We start from the raw sequence: 24175 nt of genomic DNA on the forward strand, positions 1-24175 counted from the left end.
AGAAAGTATAGAGCCAATTCCCCTATTCAAACACTTGAAGTTAAGGAACTCTTGGGGGGAAAGCCGCGTGAGAGAAACTTGGCTACTGCATGAGAAACTAAACTAAGGAGGAAGGAAAATTTCTTATGGGGAGCATTTTGAAATTGTGGCATCATTGTGAGGAAGTTTAACTGCAAGATTCCTTGTTTCTAAAACCAGTTGTAGCAGCCTGCCTCATGCTTCTATGCTGGCTCATTTCAAGCTACTAAAATTCTGCTAATGTTTCCAGATGTGCAACTTGTCCAGCTTCACCAGACTGCCTTTCATGCCTCAATCTTCCTTGTGAAAACAATGCAGCTGTCTAGGAATGGTGGCACTTTGCATTCTCGATGGGTGGACCTTTTTTGGATACAAGTGTTTCCAAATTACTGGTGTCATACTCACTTTCAAGTTTACAGCTTGTGCATACCCATCCAAGGCAAGTACCGTATTTTTCGCCCTGTAGGACGCACTTTTTCCCCTCCAAAAATGAAGGGGAAATGTGTGTGCGTCCTATGGGGCGAATGCAGGCTTTCGCTGAAGCCTGGAGAGCGAGAGGGGTCGGTGCGCACCGACCCCTCTCGCTCTGCAGGCTTCGCGGACCTCTCCACAAGCAGCGGGCGCGCTCCCGCTGCTTGCGGAGAGTTGCCTGCATGCCGAAGCCTGCACGCGCTGAGCTCAGCGCGTCCAGGCTTCGCGGACCTCTCCGCAAGCAGCGGGAGCCAGCGCTGGGCTCCCACGGCTTGCAGAGAGCTGCCTGTTTGGGGGCTGGGGCGGGGGAAGCTCGGGCCTCCCTCACACCTGGGGGGGGGAAATAATTTTTTCCCCTTTATTTCCCCCCCAAAAAAACTAGGTGCGCCTTATGGGACGGTGCGTCCTATAAGACGAAAAATACGGTATCTCCTTGGAGGATACATATTTCATGATAATTCATCAACATTTAGCATTTTCTCAGATTTTCATATCACAAACACATTTCCTTAAATGCAGCATCGGTTGACGGCTCTCCGCAGAGGCTACCAATGCAGGAAGAAAGAGCATTCTTAAGAGACTGATCATGCTAGCTGTTTTCTAAAGTGAGGTGAATTAAAACTCACATGGGAGACAGGTTTGAGAAGTGCAACCGAGTGAATTGCTGACCCACTGAACTTAGTGTTATTATACCACTTCAAGCAGCCCTGGCTTTCCACAAAGAATTGAGAAAAGTTAAGGGGGTTGATGATGATGATGATGATGATGATGATAGTTGTTAGGATGCTCCTCTTCCTCTCTGGTTTACAATTGTGAGTGGTTTAATTTCTTCACAGAGAACTCTGGGAATTGTAGCTCTGAAAAAAGAATAGGGTTCTCCCAACAACTTCTTTTATAATCTGCTATCAAAGCCAGAACACTCTCCCCCCCCCCCCCGACTCAGACTAACATAGCTACACGTATACACTTTGTGTAGAACATGGGTAGGCAAACTACAGCCCGGCGGCTGGATCCGGCCCAGTCACCTTCTAACTCTGGCCCACAGACAGTCCAGGAATCAGCGTGTTTTTACATGAGTAGAATGCGCCTTTTTGTTTAAAATGCATCTCTGGGTTATTTGTGGGGCATAGGAATTCGTTCATTATTATTTTTCCAAAATATAGTCTGGCCCCCCCACAAGGTCTGAGGGACAGTGGACCAGCCCCCTGCTGAAAAAGTTTGCTGACCCCTCGTGTAGACTCCTTGCATGACAAAACCATGCATTGCACATTGGACTTGAGTGTATTGTGGTACACAGGTCTGGCACGAAACAAGGAGTGTGTCTCGCCCCTTAGGCCCAAGCTACATGTTATGGGGAGTTATGTCATCCCTGGCAGGTCTCTGCAATGAGAGAGGAAGAAACTGGGAACAGAATGGGGCTGGGCTGCTTTTCTTTCCAGAGGGGAAGGGAGATAATATCCCTTAGCCAACAAGGGGAGTTGAAGGGGCAAACGGCAGGGAAGAAATGAGGTAAGCAATCACTGTCCTCTTCTGATCCACTGTCCCCTCTTCTACATACAGTGGTACCTCGGTTTACGAACATAATCTGTTCCGGAAGTCTGTTCTTAAACCGAAACCGTTCTTAAACCGAGGTGCGCTTTCCCTAATGAGGCCTCCTACTGCCAGTGCCCTTCCACCGCTCAGCTTCTATTCTTAGACCGAGGTAAAGTTCTCAAACCGGGACATTACTTCCGGTTTTGCGGAGTTCGTAAACCGAATCGTTCGTAGGCAGGACTGTTCATAAACCAAGGTACCACTGTACTGTAGTGACATGTATGTTGCCATCCTACCACCAGATGGCGCATTGGTTCCACTTGGTTTAACCCTCTTGCACTGCAAGAGTTGGAATGAATAGACCTAGTGAGTCCTCATGACAAGAGTTGTGCGGCAGTACAGTTCTGAGTTCGTTGTGTTCTTGGTTTTAGCAACCTGAGTTGCCCTGTGGTTTTGTTGCTTAACTAAATAGCTCCATTCATTGACCAACCTTGTTATACCTGCTCCCATAAATATAGCATAATTACCTACATCCTGATTAAATGATCTCAATAAAAGTCGGGATTCTGTCTCAGTGGCAATAATCTGTTTGCTGTTCCAGTTCTTAAGCAGGGTCACATGTCTTTTCCGATGTGACTCCGCTTGTCCCTGCAGTAATCTCCCAGCAACCTATCTTATGCATGGGGCGTTCAGCAGCCTCCTGATCACAGCTTTTGCTCTGTGCTTTGTGGGTGGCTGAAAATGATTGTTTCCAATAATGCCATGCTGAAGTTCTGCTGTTATAGAGACACACTCTTAGGTTTCCCATTCTTCTTTATTTCTTCCCTCCAGTGTTTCTTGCCCACATAAGTAGGGTTTATTTGTGCCCACAAAGAGAAAAGTAGTAACAACAAAAAAGGTCAACACAAGGAGCTTTTGTTAAAAGTAAAAAAAAAGAGGGGGGGAAGCAGAGGTGAATGAATACAATTAGAAAATTATAAATGGGGTATAAAAATCACAACTTGGCCTAGTACAATGAAATAGAAAGGAAAAAGTCTTGCCTATTTATAGACGAGCCCAAATAAAATCAGAGGGATTTGCTACCTATGTGACTACGTTGTCATATATACTTAATAAATACCCCCCCCCCCAAAAAAAAAAAACACCAGGTGGAATCAGAAGGATCAGCTACACTTAAAAAAAACCCCAAACTACAACAAAGTTTGCAGTGGTACGCAGCTATTAAAAGGTGATTAGAGCAGGGCTGAATTAAATATTATCATAAGTATTCTACAAGATGTATCTCCAGCCCAGTTGGGACTTCTGCTTCAGGCTTAGCTTATTGATACTGTATTTCCTAATATGAAGTGTGTGTGTGTGTGTTGCTGCCTACAATGACCATCTTAGAATGGTCCTGTGATTCTTTACACGATGTTGGATTCCAGCTATTATCACCCGCAGCCAACATTTATTATTGATTTAAGGAATCACTATCCATAAAACTTCCTGAAGTGATTTGACAATAAAAACAAGTTCAAAGCTGATGCAGATGCGGGGGGGGGGGGGGACGACGACACAGGAGCGGTTGCCACAGGTGCAAAATTTTTAATGGGTACAAAATTTCAAAACCCGGTGCTGCCTCAATACAGCTGCGTGCTTCTGTCACTGGGCTCCATTGAAAACAGCTTCTCCATGAGAACCAGGAAGTTACCTCTCCAGAGAACGGAATGACTCTTCTTATCACTGTGGCTGCGATCTCCTGGGTGATGTGGACGCTGTCAGGCAGTTGAATGCGCATGGGTACTACGTTCCCCAAATCCACGTGGCCCCAGGCACTGGCAACACATGCTATGCTACTGGTGCCAGGCAAATATGTTTTTGTTCTCCCAGGCCTTTGGGTGACACCAATGATTGGACTATGTTTTTAATGTGTGTGTGTGTTGCATTTTATACTTGCATATCACTTTGGGACCATTCCTTGTGGGAAGTGATTCATAAATACAGTAGACCTAAACCTAAGCCTGCTTGAGCTGAATGCAGGGCAGCCTATGCAGCAGAACATTATTGGCAGTGATTGGAATTCAGAGGAGGATGGGTGGAACAGGCATGTGGGACGCTGTTGGTGTGTCCTCTTGTAAAACGCTGGCCGGTTTGACTTTCTAATAAGCAAACATTATAATTTCTTCCATTACAAAACAATGTCTTTATCCTCTTCTTATCTTTGACATCTAAGAAATTCCGGCCCTATGATCTTTTCCCATGACCAGCCCAGCTTTGCTATAAAATGCTGTGAATAGGCACATTGTTAAGACATATTGACAGTCTTTACAAATTGCAACAATAAAATGTTATACAGTACGTGTCTTGTTGAAATTCCAAAGCCTTGCCCAAGCGAAAACAAAAACAAAGCTCCTGCCCATTTTAGAGGACTTTTATCAGATTATAGATTATTATCTTGAGCCTAATGCAGAAACGGAGTCACAGCTTTATCAAACCCATGAGAGTCCCCTGTTCCAGGTGGTTCAGATGTATAACATGTAGCAAGAGGCCATAGGAGCCAACTCCTAGGGTCTGAGGTCCCTTCTGCCCCCCAAAAAAATATTTGAGGGGAGCGCCCTTGTCAAGTTTATGGGCATTGCTATTCAAATGGTATGTGTATGCTGTGTCATATGTTCTGGTGCATTCTGCCAGGAAAAGAAGGCGCTGTCTCCGCCCTTTGTTCAGCTGCAGCAAGACCTGATAGCTATTTGGTGGACCTTTGACAAAAGCATGAGAGGCTTGGCTCAAAAGCCCAACAGCGTTCAGTATCTTTCAGTGTTTATGTGCAAAGAGTATTTAGGGGAAAGATCGAGGGGTTCTGCGCCAGCATCTGGCATCCTCAGGCAGCTTCTGGATCATTCGGTGCCCATCACTAATGCCCTTAAAATGGCACCAGCCATTTTAATAACCCATAATATTCCCCTGACATAGCAGTGTTCTGGGGCTGTGTGGTAAGTTTAAATAGTGACTAGACGCAACTGGCAGTGCTATTTGGGTCACTAATGTCACCAGGTAAATCTGCCAAGACCCATCAACAGGGGATTTTGACCAGGGTCTCTCAAACCTAATAATGGGCCTCTTCAGAGGCCTGCATCAAACTCTCCCTGCATAAAATCGTGCAATTCACCTAGGTCAGCAGGTAACTTCTTTGCTGCCATTCGTCAAATGGTAGCAAGTCCCTTTCATATCCATATTTTGTTACAGAAGTTTTATAGTGCCATTTTGTGCATGCCTTATCAGTCACGTTGATTGTTTGATTTGGAAAGAGATTATTCTACAGATAGCATCCATTTTCTGTGTAATTATGGTTTTCTCTGTGCAATAAACTAAATTGCAGATTAATGCTTCCAGAGTTCTCCAGGTAGAATTGCCAGTGATTTATAAAGTGCTCACTGTCCAGAGCGTACTAGCTCCTTTCCAGCTTTCACACAACAAATTAGTCCAAATACTGTCCCCATACAACACAAAGGATGCATTATCTGGCAGCGGTCACTCAGGAATTGTTCTGAGGAGGACAAAATTATGTGTGGCATCAAACGGCTCTTTGAATTGAGCATGCAGCTTCTAAAATGCAGTTACATTAACTGGCTGGGGGGGGGAATTAATGAGATCAGTTCAGGGATTACTATTTGATCCCAAATAACAATCAGCTCCCACACCCAAGCTATACCTTCTCCTGCCTATAACCACTGGAACTGATGTAAAAATAGAGACAGAGTCATGGTAACTCCATGCTGTAGAATCATTCAAACACATATTGACACCATCCTACAATAAAATTACATGAAGTACAAAAGTTAGGGATAAGATGATAGTCTGCTGCTGCTGCTGCTGCTGCTGTTGTTGTTGTTGTTGTTTAGTCGTGTCCGACTCTTCGTGACCCCCTGGACCAGAGCACGCCAGGCACTCCTGTCTTCCACTGCCTCCCGCAGTTTGGTCAAACTCATGTTGGTGGCTTTAAGAACACTGTCCAACCATCTTGTCCTCCATCGTCCCCTTCTCCTTGTGCCCTCCATCTTTCCCAACATCAGGGTCTTTTCCAGGGAGTCTTCTCTTCTCATGAGGTGGCCAAAGTACTGGAGCTTCAGCTTCAGGATCTGTCCTTCCAATGAGCACTCAGGGCTGATTTCCTTCAGAATGGATAGGTTTGATCTTCTTGCAGTCCATGGGACTCTCAAGAGTCTACTCCAGCACCAGAGTTCAAAAGCATCAATTCTTCGGCGATCAGCCTTCTTGATGGTCCAGCTAAGGACTAATATGATAGTCTAAGGACTATGATATCTGTAACTATGCTGTGTCTTCCTCCCACTCAGGGGGGAATATGTTAGAACCAGACTTTCCCCCACCCAGGCTCCCTCTACAGATCAGGGTCACAAATCTGTTCTCCGGGACATGGCCAACAATTCAGTTCCTAACTGATGGGGGGGTGTCCTTATGCCTCACCAAAGTAGCAGTCAGGGCCAGATTAAGACCCTTACAGGCCCTAAGAAAATATTTTGGTGCCCCCATATATATTTAATTCAAAATATAAACAACAATAAACCATAAAATATTGTCTTCTACAACTATTTGTATAAAGTTCAGCATGACTGAATCTTGTTTTTACATTTTTTGTTGCACTGAACTCATGACGCACATATTGTGGGAGCCTTTTTTTGTGGAACCTGTTTCAGCTGCACCACAGGGTCCATGGTAAATCCGGCAATGGGAAATTTCTGTGGTGCCCCCTTCCCTTGATGCCCTAAGCACATGCTTATTTTGCTCAATGGTTAAGCGACACAGGTAGCAGTCCAAGGGGGTAAGTCCTGTAGGTGTCTCCCCACTTTTGGTTTAACCCTGCTGTACCACCACTGGCCTGCTCTTATATCAGCCAACTGAAGTTGGGACACTGGTCCACGTGTAGAAAAACTTCCCCACACCAGCTGCAAGTAATGAAAACTGTCAAACTGAAGTAATATGGGCAAACACTCTAGCAAGCAAGCAAACAAGCAGTAACACATTCAAGTTACCTGACAGGCGGTTGGATAAAACCCATCTTTACCGGAGACTTCCGGAGGCGGCGCAAACAGCAATGGCGGTCCTCTTCCTTCTGTGAAGAGGAAGCTCCGTGGGAAACGGGTCGTCTGCTACGGCGAAGCGGAGACACACGTCGGAAACCCATAGGCAGCAAAAGCCTGTGGTCTCGGGACCCGGCGGGCGCCAGAAGCAACCCCTGAAACGTTGAAGGAACCCCGTAAGGGGCTCCGGAGCGGGGAGGGGGTAGCGGCGCTGTGGGTCGTATCGCAAGCTACGGAGTGAAGCCGCGCTGCTGCTGCCGGTGAGCGCTGACCTCTTTTCCTGAAACTTCTGATTTGGAAAAGCAACAATCCGTGAGTAAAGAGGACTTTACAAAATTTGAGACTTAAAATTATTGAATTTGGCTGAAAGCGGAGCGACGAAAAACAGGAAGTCCGTCTTCTGCTGTCACTGAACTTCAAAGCAAAGAGCTGGAGGAGTGGAGGCAAAGAAAGAATTTTTTAACCTAATCGATCTGAGCAACCGCTGAACTTTCTTGTAAGCAAAACAAGGACTTTAAGCACTTGATTTTATGCTCTTTACTTGCATCGTGATACCTTTCTTCTATCGGAAATATAATTTGAGTAAGAAACCCAGGTTCTGGAGCTGCCTGAGTAACTGAGCTGTCAGTCTGCAGATTTGGTTATTTTGAATTAAAAATTGCAACAATCTGAGGGAGTTTGGACTTGCTACTTTGAAGCATCATTTGAAATACCAGTTTGCACTGTTTGAAACAATGTGGCTGTTAATACTAACTCTGCTTAAAATCTGCTATTGAAGGTTCCTGGACTTTAAACTTGATTTTAGCAATTTTACCAGAATTGATCTCTTCCCTAAAGACATTTTAAGCTCCCCCTAGAGGATTCAGGATTTACAGCAGTGACATTATTTTACTTTCCTTTCCCGGCCTCCTGTTTGACTGTTACCATCTGGGCTGTTGTTTTCTCATGGGAACAACTCAGCTTGACCTTGACTTTTAGATAACTCTGGAATGAGTGGCGCAAGAAAAAAGGGACCAAAAACTAGACAAACAACTTTAACAACTTTAACCGCAGCCTCTCAGGCACGCAGATCATCTGTACCTACTCTGCCTTCAGAAGAAGAAGCTGCTTCTCGGCCACAAGCAGGGGAGGGAGAAACTGGGCAATTACAACTGGAAGATATGGCCTCAGGAGCAACTGCTTCTATTTTAGAGAAAATCTACGAAAAACTGGAATCTTTGGACAAGAGAGTAGAATCTCTGGATAAGAAAGCTGATGAGCAAACAGCTAAAATTGATCAAAACACAGAATGTTTAAATAGATTAACTGGACAAGTATCACAGAATGTACAAGCAATTGGAGAACTGACGGAGGCCACGGCAGAAAATCGGAAATTGGCTGAGGATACTAGCCAAAGACTGGGAAATTTGGAACAAGAGGTAAGACCACTCAGCAAACAAGTAGGTGAACACCAGACCTACCTTTCCATGATAGAACTGCGGAACCGGGAGAGTAACCTTAGGATAAGGTCGATACCAGAAGCGGAAGAAGGCAACTTAGCTGAGTTCCTGACTAAAGAGTTTTCCAAGTTTTGGAATTTAGAGGAAAAGGACTTTAAAATCGTATCAGCCTTCAGGCTTGGAAGACTTGTAAAGAAAGAGAAGCCCAGAGACTGTTTGATAACATTGAGATCAAAGGAGGAAAGGGATAAGATTTTGGGCCTACACTACGGAAAGTCACTGGACATTTCAGACAGAAGAATTGAAATTTACAAGGACATCCCTAAACAACTGTTGGATCTTAGATCTGACTATCTTGAACTGGTCAAACTGTTGAGGAGCAACTCAATTATCTTCAGGTGGGAATTTCCCCAAGGAGTATCTTTCACTTTTAGAGGGAAGAAGGTTAAAATCAGAACATTGGAAGACAGAGATAAATTTTTGACTGCATACGGAGAGGACCTTCAAAAGGGAATTGAATTACCCTCTGGGCCTGGAGCACCAGCGGTACCTGCACCCTCGGAACCTGAAGATCCAGTGAAAAAGACACCACCCCCAGGAAAATAATCAGACTAATTCAGGATGTCTCTGCAACTCTTGAGCTGGAATATAAATGGCTGTAACATCCCGGAAAAAAGGAGGAAAATTTTTCACATATTAAAAAAGGAACAACTGGATATCATTTGCCTACAAGAAACACATGTGACTAGGCTCCACAGAAAAGTGTTAATAAACAAAAGACTTGGCCAGGAATTTATATCTTCGGACAGAGTAAAGAAGAGAGGCGTGGTGATATATGCAAAAGAGAGCCTGTCACCCAAATTCTTATTTAAAGATGAACATGGAAGAATTTTAGCAATTGAGATACAATATCAAGGAGAGAAATTTTTGTTATTAGGAATTTATGCACCAAATGAAGGGAAATCGGAATTTTATAAGAAGTTGCATGAGACAATGCTGGATTATCTGGACTATGACAACATCATTATGATGGGAGATATGAATGGGGTCGTATCAACTAACATGGATAAGTCACAAAGCCAAAATGTTACAAAGGACGGCAGACTACCAAAGACTTTTTTTGAAATGACAGACAATATGGACTTAATTGACATTTGGAGAACGAAGAACCCCTTGGGAAGAGAGGGAACATTTTTCTCTGAAGCCCAGCTGACTTGGACAAGAATCGACCAAATATGGATAACTAGAGGTCTGGCACCCAAGGTCAGAAAGGTGGAAATCTGCCCAAAGACCTGCTCCAACCATAATGCAACGAAGATGGACATGACACTACTACCAACCGGCTCCTTTAGATGGAAGATGAATGACAATTTGTTTAGAGATCAGGAGATTGTTGAGAAGGCCCAAAAAGCCTTGAAGGACTATTTTGAGATAAACATGAACACTACGGTGGAAAAAAGAACTATCTGGGACGCAAGTAAGGCTGTAATGAGGGGGTTCGTGATACAACAGAATGCTGTAAAGAAAAGGATACAAAATGAGAGGAAAGACAAGATATTGGAGAAAATCAAAGAATTGGAGAAGAAGTTAAGATCAAATCCGAAGTCACAGCCGACCTTGAGAGAAATCAAACTTCATCAAGCACAATATTCTAAATTGATAAACCAGGAAATAGAGTGGAAGATTAAATTAATGAAACAAAAAACTTTTGAATCGGCAAATAAATGTGGGAAACTGCTAGCTTGGCAGTTGAAGAGGAGACAAAAACTAAACACAGTCACAAATTTAGAAATTGAAGGAAGAAATATTCAGAACCCTGTGGAGATCAGAAAGTGCTTCCAGAGATATTTCAAAAGATTATATACTCAAGGGCCGCAAGATGAGGTTGAGATTAAACAATTTTTGGAAAAAAAATGGACTAACAAAATTGTCACAAGAAAATAGATCAATCCTGAATTGCAAAATAACACGACAAGAGATTGAACAAGCCATTCAGAACATGCAATTGGGCAAATCCCCAGGGCCAGATGGGCTGACCTCCAAGTACTACAAGACATTAAAAGACTATCTGATACAACCACTGATGGAGGTCAGCAATGAAATTATGGAGGGGAAGAAGGCGCCGGAATCGTGGAAAGAAGCTTTTATCACATTGATACCAAAATCGGAAGCTGAAAAGACACAACTTAAGAACTATCGTCCCATCTCCCTTTTAAATGTGGATTACAAAATATTCGCAGACGTTTTGGCAAGTAGACTCAAAAAAGTATTAAATGAAGTAATTCATAAAGACCAGGCAGGCTTTCTCCCAGGTAGACACCTGTTTGCTAACACAAGGAATATCATTGACATTTTGGAGCTTTTGCAAACAGACATAAATACAAAAGCAGTGTTAATTTTTATAGATGCGGAGAAGGCCTTTAACAATATCTCTTGGAAATATATGAAGGGAAATTTAAAAGAAATGGGAGTGGGACGGGGTTTTGAGAATGGGATTGATGCAATATATTCAGAACAAAAAGCTAAATTGATAGTTAACAATGTGGTTACAGAAGAGTTTAAAATTGAAAAAGAAACACGACAAGGCTGCCCCATTTCCCCTCTGCTATTTATTTCGGTTCTGGAGGTGCTCTTGAATATGATCAGAGGGGACCGGTTGGTGGAAGGAATCCAGGTCGGAGCGAAACAATACAAACTTAAAGCTTTTGCAGATGACCTAGTTTTGACCCTGCAGGAGCCAGAATCTAGTACGAAAAGAGCGTTACAATTGATTCCTGACTTTGGTCGGGTGGCGGGATTTAAATTAAACAAACAGAAAACTAAGGTGCTGGGGAAAAATTTGACAGATACAGAGTCAGAACGGTTTCAGAGAGAGACAGAACTAACTGTGGTTAAAAAAGTAAAGTACCTAGTGGTAAACATAACAGCAAAAAATCTGAGTCTTTTTAAGGATAACTATGAAAAATGTACGGGACGCAGGTGGCGCTGTGGGTTAAAGCCTCAGCGCCTAGGGCTTGCCGATCGAAAGGTCGGCGGTTCGAATCCCTGCGGCGGGGTGCGCTCCCGCTGCTCGGTCCCAGCGCCTGCCAACCTAGCAGTTCGAAAGCACCTCCGGGTGCAAGTAGATAAATAGGGACCGCTTACCAGCGGGAAGGTAAACGGCGTTTCCGTGTGCGGCTCTGGCTTGCCAGAGCAGCGATGTCACGCTGGCCACGTGACCCGGAAGTGTCTCCGGACAGCGCTGGCCCCTGGCCTCTTAAGTGAGATGGGCGCACAACCCCAGAGTCTGTCAAGACTGGCCCGTACGGGCAGGGGTACCTTTACCTTTTACCTTTATGAAAAATGTTGGTCTGAAATTAAAAGAGACTTAGATAGTTGGACAAAATTGAAACTTTCTTTGTTAGGCCGAATTGCTGCTATTAAGATGAATGTATTGCCAAAAATGTTGTTTTTGTTTCAAACACTACAGATTGTGGACAAGACGGAGTGCTTCCGGAAGTGGCAGAGAGACATCTCTAAGTTTGTCTGGCAGGGCAAAAAGCCCAGAATTAAGTTTAAGATATTAACTGATGTGAAAGAAAGAGGGGGCTTTGCCCTGCCAGACCTAAAGTTGTACTATGAGGCCGCAGCTTTCTGCTGGCTAAAAGACTGGCTACTTCTCGAGGACACTGACGTTCTGGATCTGGAAGGTTTTAACAATGCTTTTGGTTGGCATGCATACTTATGGTATGACAAGGTTAAGATCAATAAGGCCTTTAAGAATCATATTGTCAGAAAAGCAGTGTTTAATGTCTGGATAAAATATAAAGACTTATTGGAAAATAAAACTCCAAGGTGGCTTTCATCGCTGGAAGCTAAGGCCCGAAAAAGACCCAATATGGAGGCCAAATGGCCAAAATATTGGGAAATACTAGAAAAAGATGGAGACAATTGGAAATTGCAGAGTTTGGAGAAAATGAAGGATAAAGTGCGAGACTGGTTACACTACGCTCAGATTAAAGAAGTCTTTAAAAATGACAAAAAGTTAGGGTTCCAGGTGGAGAAATCGAAGTTGGAAACAGAACTGTTAGAGCCTAAGACTAAGGTACTTTCAAGAATGTATAACTTGCTGTTAAAATGGAATACACAAGATGAAATGGTTAAATCGGCTATGATAAAGTGGGCACAGGACATTGGGCACACCATTATGTTTGAGGACTGGGAAAGGTTGTGGACCATTGGGTTGAACTTCACTGCATGTAATGCTTTGAAGGAAAATGTAATGAAAATGATATATAGATGGTACATGACCCCAGTTAAACTTGCCAAAATATACCATTTGTCTGATAATAAATGTTGGAAATGTAAAGAAAATGAAGGAACATTCTTTCACCTCTGGTGGACTTGCCCTAGAGTGAAGGCTTTCTGGGAAATGATATATAATGAGCTGAAAAAGGTATTTAAGTATACCTTCACTAAGAAACCAGAGGCCTTCCTTTTGGGTATTGTCGGCCAGAAGGTGTTAAGGAAGGACCAAACATTTTTTATGTATGCAACAACAGCAGCAAGGATACTTATCGCTAAGCACTGGAAAACCCAAGATCTACCCACACTGGAAGAGTGGCAGATGCAGCTGATAGACTATATGGAACTAGCCGAGATGACCGGCAGAATCCGAGACCTGGGAGAAGAGAAAGTTGAAGAAGACTGGAAGAAATTTAAGATTTATTTAAAAAAGCATTGTAATTTGGTTGAATGTTAAGAAGGATGCTAGATCATAAATAATTGAGCACCACTAAACTAGATGGAATTAGGATGACAAGTGAGATTGAGGAAAAAATATAAACCTTTGGGAGAATTATTAGATTATATTTTAAATGAATGGGATACAAGAATGTAAACAAGATGATAAATTGCGGGTAAGAATTGACAATGATGCAAGTGGGAGCGGGAGACGTGAGGGAGTCCAATGAAGCTAAGAAAATATGTTATGATATATGTTTCATTGTTTTCTATTTCTGCAATTATGTTTAAAAATTTTAATAAATCTCTCTCTCTCTCTCTCTCTCTCTATATATATATAACCCATCTTTACCAGCACAACAGGAGCAGCTCCAGCTGAGGGGCTGGGATGGAAGCTGCAATTTCCCCCTTCTTGGTCCTTTCTTCTTCTGGTCATGCCCCCAAAGCAGACTCACAGACAACGTACTTGAACGCTAGTTTCACAAAGGAATAATTGTGGCAAGAAAGTATATTTTTCTTGGTACCTCTTGAATTCTGCACATGTGGTAATAACCCCTGCCACACCTCCCTTCTCCCCTCTGATGGGAGAAAATTCATGGGGTCCCTTTTACCATTAGGACTTCACAAAAAATGGCAGTTAGAAAGTTTGTGCCTTTTGCTCTCTTCTACTTTAATTTTAAATAGCCAAAACATTTAGAGGAACATTCATACCTACAGCCCAATTTATTACCCAATCATATAAACACTGAAGTGTTTCAAACAGATACAAATATTTAAATCCAAGGATAATGATTTAACTAGATCATGAATCAGGCTGCTAATCACATAGCTGGCCGCCAATGTGTGGGTGCTTGTGAACCTTGCATGCTTCCGATGCATTAGTAATAAACGTATTTCCATCAATGGAAATTGTCAAGTGATGTCAACTAGAGATTAAGTGAGAACTGATGCAGCAGTGGGGGCATATCCTGGACATACCTTGTAACAGGAGCAGGAAACCTGTTTTGGAAACTGTATTAAATTGAATTACCGTACTTTGGTTTGATTTGTAATAATTTGGAAAGGAAATAAAAAATAATTGGCATAGTGTCTTTTCCATCAACATGTCTGTTACAGCAATTAAGAGAAGATTTCTCAAGTACAGTATATTTCTTTAACCTGTCATTGTAAGGCAAGTTTCATTATCATATCCATTATCAATAAGAACTTGATTGCAGAGAAAAAATAATTAGCTCCAAAGAGTAGCCTAATTTATCAGCTTTATAAGCAGGTCAACTAAAATAACAGCCCATTGCTTCTCACTTAATGTTTGACCTAAAGAATAAATGACTGGATGAGCGATGAATTTTTATTTTTAAAGTTCTGTTAACTCAGTGTAACAATTTGACAGTCGCTTAGCTCCAAGCTGAGGCAAGATATTTCTTGGCCCTTTCTGAACACATGCAGTATTGGGAAACCCTCCCCACCCTCCAAGCTTCCATCAAATCCATCTAGATAAACTCATTGTCAAAGCGCCTTGGACGGAGTGCATGCAGTTCCATGGTTTAGTCTAAACCTGGGGCAAAAGTAGGTATGATGTGGGAGATCATCTTCAAGCTGCTGATGGGGTAAAGGTTTTTCATTAATTAGCCGTCCCAACTAGTTACTATAGAGTTTGAAGAAGCAACATTCGGAGAAGAATAACCAGCTTCCACACCATTTCATCAAAATAAATCACTCCTGTCCCCCTACTGGAACGGCTGATAGCTACACAGTGGAAAACATATGTCCTATACGGTATTGTTATGTTTTTCTTTGCAATCTACACTGGGGAAATGGCATAGGAGAAAATGGTTAGTGCTCCTTTCCCAAGGACATTTGCTTGATTTTCAAAGCAGCAGTATGGGCAATGGCAATGCCCATTTGAGGCCACTTTTTCCTAATCAACTCCCTGCAACACCAGTTTCTCCCACTGTGTTCTGCCATTCCTTCTTTCCTTCCCCAGTGCTCCACCCCCCTGAGCAGGTCACCAACCGCTCCTATTCCCTCACTGCCCTTGGGTGGCCCACCCCTCCCCCATCACTCTAATGACTCCATTTTCCTTCTCCCTCTCCTATTTTACCAGGTGATTCCATTTTCCATTTTTAAACATTTATTTTGGGTGCTCGATGTAGTGAAATGCCTGCTGCCAAGGTTCCAGTCATGGCCACCATCTTTACTTCTCTGTTTACAAGCATGTCAGAGAGCAATCTGGACTCTGAAGGGCTGTTCAGTCCAAGTGTGCTTTAAAGACAAAGAACCATAAACTGGGAGAGAATGGACCTTAATGAGACACATTGCAGATTCTATACAGATAAATACCATTTATATTAGCAATGTAACAAGGAAGCCATTAGTAATTATATCTCTTGACTCTGTCAAAGCTTTTGATAGTGTAGAATGGAATTTCCTGCTAGAGTTATGTAAAAGTATGCAGATGGATAATATGTTTAAACCTCTACTTAAACAACTGTACAAGGATAGTATGATGGTGGTGTAGACAAATGATCTGGACTTAACACCTGAGGTGGGAAACAAAACAGGGCTGTCTATTATCTCCACTGCATTTTCAGGGACACCATTAGCAAACATTATAAGAGATACTAGAGGGATAAAGGAATACAGATAGAGAATACACAATAGATATTGAATCTGTGGATGACATTGCTTTAACGTTCTTAAGTCTGGAAAAGGCCAAAGTGTAATGTCAAAATGGGAGGACTTTGAATTGCTTTTATGGACTTCATATTAATTATGAAATGTTTTTGAACATGAGAAAGGAGGCGGTGCAGTTGCTTCAATAAAAAAAAAACAAAGATAAAAGGTTGGAAACATACTGTGAATTGGTAGCACCTTTAATAATAATAATAATAATAATAATAATAATAATAATAATTTTTATGTATACCCCGCCCTCCCCAGCCAAGGCCAGGATCAGGGCGACTAAGAAGCAATAATAAAAACAAGCTGAACAAATACAACTTAAAAACAAGATTAAAATACAACATTAAAATATTGAAACATTAAAATATTAAAATGCAGCCTCATCACAGGAGGAGAAAGGAAAAAGAAAAAAGAAAGAGGGGGAGGGAATCAAATTGGCTCCAAGCCAAAGGCCAGGTGAAACAACTCTGTCTTACAGGCCCTGCAGAAAGAAATCAGATCCTGCAGGGCCCTGATCTCATGAGGCAGAGCGTTCCACCAAGCCGGAGCCAGTGTTGAAAAGGCCCTGGCTCTGTTTGAAGCTAATCTAACTTCCTTAGGGCCCGGGACCACTAGGGTGTTGCTATTTATGGATCTTAAGGTCCTCCGTGGGGCATACCAGGAGCGGCAGTCCCGTAGGCACGAGGGTCCTAGGCCGTGAAGGGCTTTAAAGGTCAAAAGCAGCACCTTAAATCTGACCCTGTACTCCACCGGGAGCCAGTGCAGCTGGAAAAGCACTGGGTGAATATGCTCCCATGGCAGAGACCCCGTGAGGAGCCTCGCTGCAGCATTCTGCACTCGCTGGAGTTTCTTTGGCAAAGAACTTAGAAAAATGAAAGAACATGAACTTTGGGGCAATTATAAAAAAGCAATTATACAAAAACTAAAGCAATTGAATACTTTGAATTGAATATCGTGATTGATCCCTGAGGTGTTATGCCTGTTGCATGTATTTCCTATGAATATTCCAAGGAAAACTATGGAAACATTGTCCAACTTTTTCATACACAAGGGAAACAAAAGAAGGGAAATAAAAGTGGAGCAAAGAGGGATTGGGAATCTCTAACAAAATACAGTATTGTGACTCTTCCCAGCTCATTTAAATTTATTACCAACTTCAATGCATATAAAAATAAACCATAGCTAGATTTGGGGTATCCTAAATATGTGAGAAGTAAGGTTAGGGCTAAATCATTCTTGATGGTGAAAGGCACAACCAGTAGGGTGATAGGAGAACCCTTTTCTAAAAGTTACTTTTCATGTGCAGATGAAAAGGCCAAAGAAATTGGCCCCACAAAGGTCCCCAATGCAAACTTTCCTACACCATAAACTATTTTAAGCGAGAGAGCCGTGTAAGTAAAGGAAATGGCATCATTCATCTCTCTTGAGACCATTTAAAGGATAAAATGGGGCAAGAGCCAGTCAGCTGAAGGCAAACACATCAGGTCATACATTTTATTAGAAACCCATTCACAAATATCAGGCAGTCCAACCATTAACAACCATTATGGGAATCTACAGAGACACTAGCAGGGTTAACAATTGTATAGGGGTAAAGTTTGGGTTCCAAAACTGAGGAACAGCAGTGAAACAGAATCTTGATTAGAAGCCATTAGGATCTATCATAGTAAGCATATAGGAAAATCCATAAAGATTTTGCAAAAGCCTTTGCAAAAAGAAGGCATCTTCACAAGACCAAAAATGTTGGAGGCATATGATTCTGCAGGCTGATATTTCCATAAACAGTTCTATTTGGAGTAAGGATGTCAACAAATCACTTTTCAACTAATATATAAGGATCCAAAAACAACACTGTTCTTGGGTTCTTTGAAGGAGACAATGAAAATTTAATGATTGTATTTTTCCTAGAAGGAAAATTATTGGTGGCAAAGGCATGGAGGAATTCTACAGCTTTAGAAAAAAAACAGCTTTGGAACTTGGCTTTATTTGAGAAACTTTAACAGCACAGATATAAAAGCCTAAACAACACACACACACACACAAACACACATGCAGTAGATGAGTTGGAAGTGTCTTGGTATATATTTCTATCCCTCTTTCCTTCAGACTGAGAAAGGCAATGAAAATCTTGAGATCAGCAAAGATCTGGACTAATAAACAAACTGAATCTTAATTTAGACAAGATAGCAGTACCATTGGCTGGGGCTGGGACTGAGCCACGTTTGGATAAAGATGGGGGAGAAATAAGATTCAGTTTGCATTTAAAAGTGAACCTACCTTATTTGTACTTTCTGAAATAATAATATGCAAACCAAAACACCGCCACGCTTCAAAAATTGGACTTCTCTGAATTTTGCAATAGAGCTGTCCAACCTAGTAACGTGTACAAAAATGAATATGCTAGCAGGAAAATGTCCATTAAAATACATTTATTCATTATGACAACATACAAAAATGCATTATATTAGAGGACATTGCTTTGCAAAAAGAAGAAGTGCATATTAGGCAAAAATGCATAGAAATATGCAATAGTGGGAAAGATTAGCTGATTAATTTTCTTGGGGACTATTTTAAAAAATTGCAAACTGGTGTTAAAATATGAAGAACTGTACTTCAGATTGGAAAAAGGAGAAAGTGAGAGAAATTGAAATGTTGCCCTTTCCTCATTCTGTAACAAGGCTGTTCTGGACAGAGTTTCACTCCCCTTGAAGCACATAGCCTGGGAGTTATTCTGGATCGGCCTCTGCTGCTGGAGGAGGAGGCAGTCAAGACACGAGAGTCCTTTTTACCTGCTTATTCTTCAGCTGAATCTTTTGTGGGGGGAGTTCTGACCTGATCACAGTTAGGCATGCTTTGATCCCCACCACCACACACACACACTTTTTTTTTTAGTTTTCAATGTAACAGAATAAAGATTCAGCCAACATAACATATACAAACAATGGATAAGGAAAGCATGCATGGTATTGCACAATGAAATACATCTGTGTGATGGGGTCTATGAATGTGCCAAATTTTACACTGGCCTAATAAAAAAATACCACCGGAAAAACAATTTGCAAAGTGCTGAAATTTGGCGCATTGACACTATAATTTTCACAAAGGGACATTGTATATTCGTTTCCAAATTTGGAGAAAACTACTTATGGGCTTAATTCAGGCTTGTTGAGGAAGGTCCACTTTCATTGGTTTGCGCATATTTAAAATTATGCCCACAGGGGAAGCCACCTAGTGGATACTATGTGCAATGCCTTTCCCTTTGACAGTGGGATAATATGACAGCGTGGGGCAATGGTTAGATGAGGAATGACCAACCTTTTGTGGCCCATTTGGAAACCTGAGAATCTGTTGTGGGAAACTACATCTCACAACCACATGCGCCCCCACCCCCATCAACCACCAGCTTGTGCCATATTGCAGCTCTGTCCCCAACACACACACCCAACCCTAAGTGTGTTAAAAACTTGCTTTGTTATTTTTCATGACTAGTATCATCATTAATCGCAATGGTGCTAGGAAATACAGCTAAACACAGCACACCAAGCCACTAGCACCCCTGGCAGCACCACTCTCACCCCACCTGCGACAAAGGAGATCCCCTGAGCCCCGCATATTTCCCACCTGTTAAGCCATCCTGCCAGCTACTGATGTGAGCAACAAACAGGTATGGTGCAACTCACAAGAGAATCCCTCTGGCAATGTAGGAAGACCACTGCTTTTTTCTGGGGGTACTCAAGGGTACACAGTACCAGCACCTTTTTTCTAGAAGAAAAGCACTGAGGAAGACCATAATGCAGAATAGGACCAGGATAATATGGGGCATATTTGCTGGATCCAAGTGCTTCATCCTCCCTATCTGGCTATGAGCTTAAAATGTGATGTCAAATTGTGCGTGCATGGAGAGTTAAGTTGTAAGCTAGCACATCTGCAGCATTGCACAAAATCTGTGAGGACCGTGGGGTATATCTGAGGGACACAGGTGGCGCTGTTGTCTAAACCACTGAGCCTCTTGGGCTTGCTGATCAGAAGGTCAGTGGTTCGAATCACCACGATAGGGTGAGCTCCTGTTGCTTTGTCCCAGCTCCTGCCAACCCAGCAGTTCGAAAGCACGCCAGTGCAAGTAGATAAATAGGTACCACTCCGGTGGGAAGGTAAATGGTGTTTCCATGCGCTCTGGTTTCCATCACAGTGTCCAGCTGCACCAGAAGCAGTTTAGTCATGCTGGCCACATGACCCGGAAAGCTGTTTGTGGACAAACGCCGGCTCCCTTGGCTTGAAAGCAGGATGAGTGCCACACCCCATAGTTGCCTTGGACTGGACTGAACCGTCCAGGGGTCCTTTACCTTTTACCTTTTTATATCTGCTAAGGCAGATATAAACCTGGCTTCCAAGTTCCCCTTTTTTGCGGTGCTTCAGCCAACATTCAATTGGCAGGGGTTTTTTTAATCATTGAATTATGCATGCTGGACATCAGCCCCTTTCGGGAGGATACTACAATAATATCTCTTCAACCTTTATGTAAGATCCATAAATATTGGGATTCCTGTCATTTATGAATGTACAAGTTTTATACTGTTGGTGTGGATTAATTTTATACTGCTGATTAAAGTGAGCATTGTCCCTGAAATGTCACTTCAATCAATTTTTTAAAGAAACAAATTTGGAGGTTTCTCCTCAGGTAAAATATCTGAATAAAGTTTCGAGAACCTGGACTGATACTGCCTTTGATAGAAACTTTCTACATTTAGAGGTGGGGTGTCCTGCACATCCATCATAAAGTTAAGAAAGCCTGTCTTTGTAATTTGTCTAAACTTTATACACTCTAATTGCATAATACAAAACATTGCATTGTTCTCAGCAGGGATGGGTTCATGGTTTGAGTGATTGGTGAAACTTATATCAATGGGAAAATTGCCCAGAACATAACATTAATATTGTTTTTTCTTTAAAAAAATATTTAATGACTGTAGGAGAGCTATTCAAATGGGTAGTAAATCAGTCTTTAGTAACTGATTTTTCTTGTCTCTACTGAGCCACCTCCCAAGTCCTCGTACCTCAGGCCCAAGAAAAATGACCTTTAGATGATGTGACTGCTTCTAGGTGAAATAAAGGTGAAAGATTAAGCATTTCCAGTTTTTGAAATTGGAAATGTTCATGTTCATGTTCTGAGAATTAAGTCAGTCCCTGGTAAAAATAATATCAACTGGAAAATTACCTGGAACATACAGAATACACACAACTTGTTTTACTTTCTTTAAAAATGTAAAGAATGTAAGAGTGTTACCCAGTTGGGTGAATAACGAACCACTCTCCTGTAATGAATTTGTCTTCTCACAGCTGAGCCAACTTCCTTGTATATCCATGCCAAGCAACACAAGAAAAAATATTTCTAGGATACGTGATCTACTTCTAGGAGAAAAGAATGTGAGAGTAGAAGTGACTCTTGAAACTAGTGCTTGTGGGTCAAGGAACACTGAGCCAAAGAGACTTCTGTCTCCATTTCATAAAATCATGGAACTGTAGATTTGAAAGGGACCCCATGGTCATCTAGTCCAACCCCCTGCTATGCAGGAATCTCAGCTAAAGCGTCCATGGCAGATGGCCACCCAACCTCTGATAAAAACCTCAAATGAAAGATTTGTCCTTGGAGAAAGAGAATGTGGGCGTATTGCATTGCTCAGCCAACCAGGTCACTGAAATTAAGGTCATTTAACCCTCTGAGGAGAGATGTATAAAAGAGTGTGACACATCTTGGGAAGAATGGGAGAGAGACTTTCGTCTGAAGAGCAAGGGATGCAAAGGAACAAGGACTGAAAAAGAAAAAGTAAGTGCTGGCAAGTATGCAGTCTGTCAGACTTCAATTCTACTAAATTCCTGTTTTTATTTCTCATTATTACCGTGGGTGGGTGGGTGGGGGCTTCTGTGTGGGGCTAAGGCTTGCAGATTGCCAGGGGCGAGATGTGCATGGCTTGCAGTTCCCTTTCTGTGAGGGCTGCCTGCATTTTCTCAGCAACGGGTGAAGCATGTCATCATTTCCCCATATATATTCATGGCAGCCATTAATTCACAAGGACCCATTCAGAGACAGAGTTTGGGAATATCTCCAGTTGAGGGCCAAATGTGCTCTCTGCCCCTTAAGAATAAGCCTCTTCCTTTCTGTATCAGCTCATCTTTTCATCTGTTCCCATGTTGGGTTCTTGGTCACCCTAAAATGGGACATTATGGGAGGAAACGACTTCACGTTATACAAAGAAATTTTAAGTGATCTGATGAAAATGTTAAGTAATAACTGCTTTTTAAACCTTTGCTCAATAATCTTGTGTTTAGGTTTCTGTCTATCCTCCTTTCCCTTTGTTTAGCAACACTGTATTTACCGATCCTTCAAATTTTGTGGTCTTTTTCTATTTCATTAATCGATTTGTTCTATTAGTATTGGAACATGTTACAATTAATGTCAAATTTAGATCCTGCCATGTCTGCTAAGTTTATGGTACCATGTCAGTTAAATTAAAGGGATATATTTTTAGTCTCTTTCAGTTTTTACTTCAGCTTTTGTTAAAAATATATATAGTTTTAGTAGCTTGTACATATTGTAGCTAAATAGCATTCTAAGTCCAAACAGCCTTACCTTTACTGATATAAGCATAACCTCCTATTTGACCTCCTATTTGATTGCCTTCAACAATATTGGAGAAAATCAAACCATAATTCTTGGGGGGGGGGGGTTACGGTAAAATCAAGCTATAAAGTCTCTTACCACCATCCTCGCCTCCATAAAAACATCCATTTTCTCAACCATAAGCAATCTAAATGGCATAAACCCAATTTGTAAAGAATTTTTTTCTTGGTCAATGTTAATCTGCTTAACTTGTATGGGTGATATCTGTGGGATCTTAGAACCACACTTTGCCTCGGCAACTGTGGAAACCTCATAAGACACACAAATGCCTAAAGATCAGTTAATTGGTATGGGCTGGTGACATCCAGGAAGGGACAGTTAATGAGCACATTCTGTCTAATAGCCTGCTGGTAAATTCAGACATCATTAAAATTAATTGACTGTTTACAGTCCTATTGGTTTTGTTGACAGCTACGGTATATCCCTGCCCAATGAAAGCCTCTTTTAAATGTAGTGGCTTAGCAAATTAGCCCTTTTATCATACCAGATAAAGGGGAATGAGGGGCCATTTCACCATCAAAAGTGGGACTATGTGGGGGGACCATGAAACACACCCTAATTTCTATCGTGGCTGAATAGTGATTTGAACTCTCATCTTCCCAATCAAAGTCCAACACTACCACAATGGGTTGCTTTGGGGTATGTAGGAGACAAACCTTGAGCAAAAAATAAACTTCCATGGCTCATCAGATGTGCCTCAGTCTTTTACAGAGCGCTCTTGCAGAAATCTATGCCAGCCTTTGCTACCCACCTGAGGCACTGGGAGGTGCCCCTACCAGAAATATCTATAGCCCTGCACTAAATAGCTGTTGCTGTTGGCTGCTACTGCATTCAATTCAGTGTGTTCCAGAACTGCCTGGAATTATAATTTCATTGTATTCATTTTAAACATATTCTGCTCTACAGATAGCCCTAGCAGTGCGAGAAACAATCGACAAGTATGACAGTTCCGTTTACCAGAACTGTTGACCTCTTATAACAGTCCATACATTTTTCCAAAAGTGAAAAGGTCTTTGCATTTCTTTGCTGCATAGCAAATATTTGCCACTGGTCATGTTACTCCACCCTGGTTTTGAAAAAAATATATTTTTTTAAATAATGTGTAGCACCTTATCTGAGTACTATGGGAAAACGTTGATTTGCCTCCCTTTGATTTTTCTGGTTTAAACACAACCCGATTTGGATCTTGATTTTGTTCACAGTGTCTTTGGCTGTTATCTACATTTTCCTCTGCCATCCTTTTTTTTTTTAAAGAAAAGATTGGGTGTGGGATGCAACTTGCAGTGCAATGACATTACTGTATTAACATAGTGCGATGGGTGGTCCTGCTTTCATCTGCCAGATAAAACTCTTTTGTGCTGAGTGGCAGTTTCCTGAAGTCATGTTAAAAAGACACCGGATCAGTTGCTTAGATAAGTAACATATCTCGGTGGAAGAAGATTGGAAGAAATTTAAAGATTATCTACAGAAATATTGTAAAATTAAGGAATGTTAGAAAGATGTTGGAATGAAGTTACATGGCTTTAGCAGAAATGTTATAAAGAATTAAGTATAAT

The 24175-nt window shown here is 41.8% G+C and overlaps 1 long non-coding RNA gene across 1 annotated transcript in view; it reads left to right on the plus strand.

Moving 5' to 3' along the window:
* LOC307224712 overlaps positions 1–24175 on the plus strand; it is a 170319-nt gene that overhangs the window by 61206 nt on the left and 84938 nt on the right. The window lies entirely within an intron of this gene.

This window comes from Podarcis cretensis (assembly GCF_951804945.1).
Source record: "Podarcis cretensis genome assembly, chromosome: 9".
In the NCBI taxonomy this organism is placed as follows: Eukaryota; Metazoa; Chordata; class Lepidosauria; order Squamata; family Lacertidae; genus Podarcis; species Podarcis cretensis.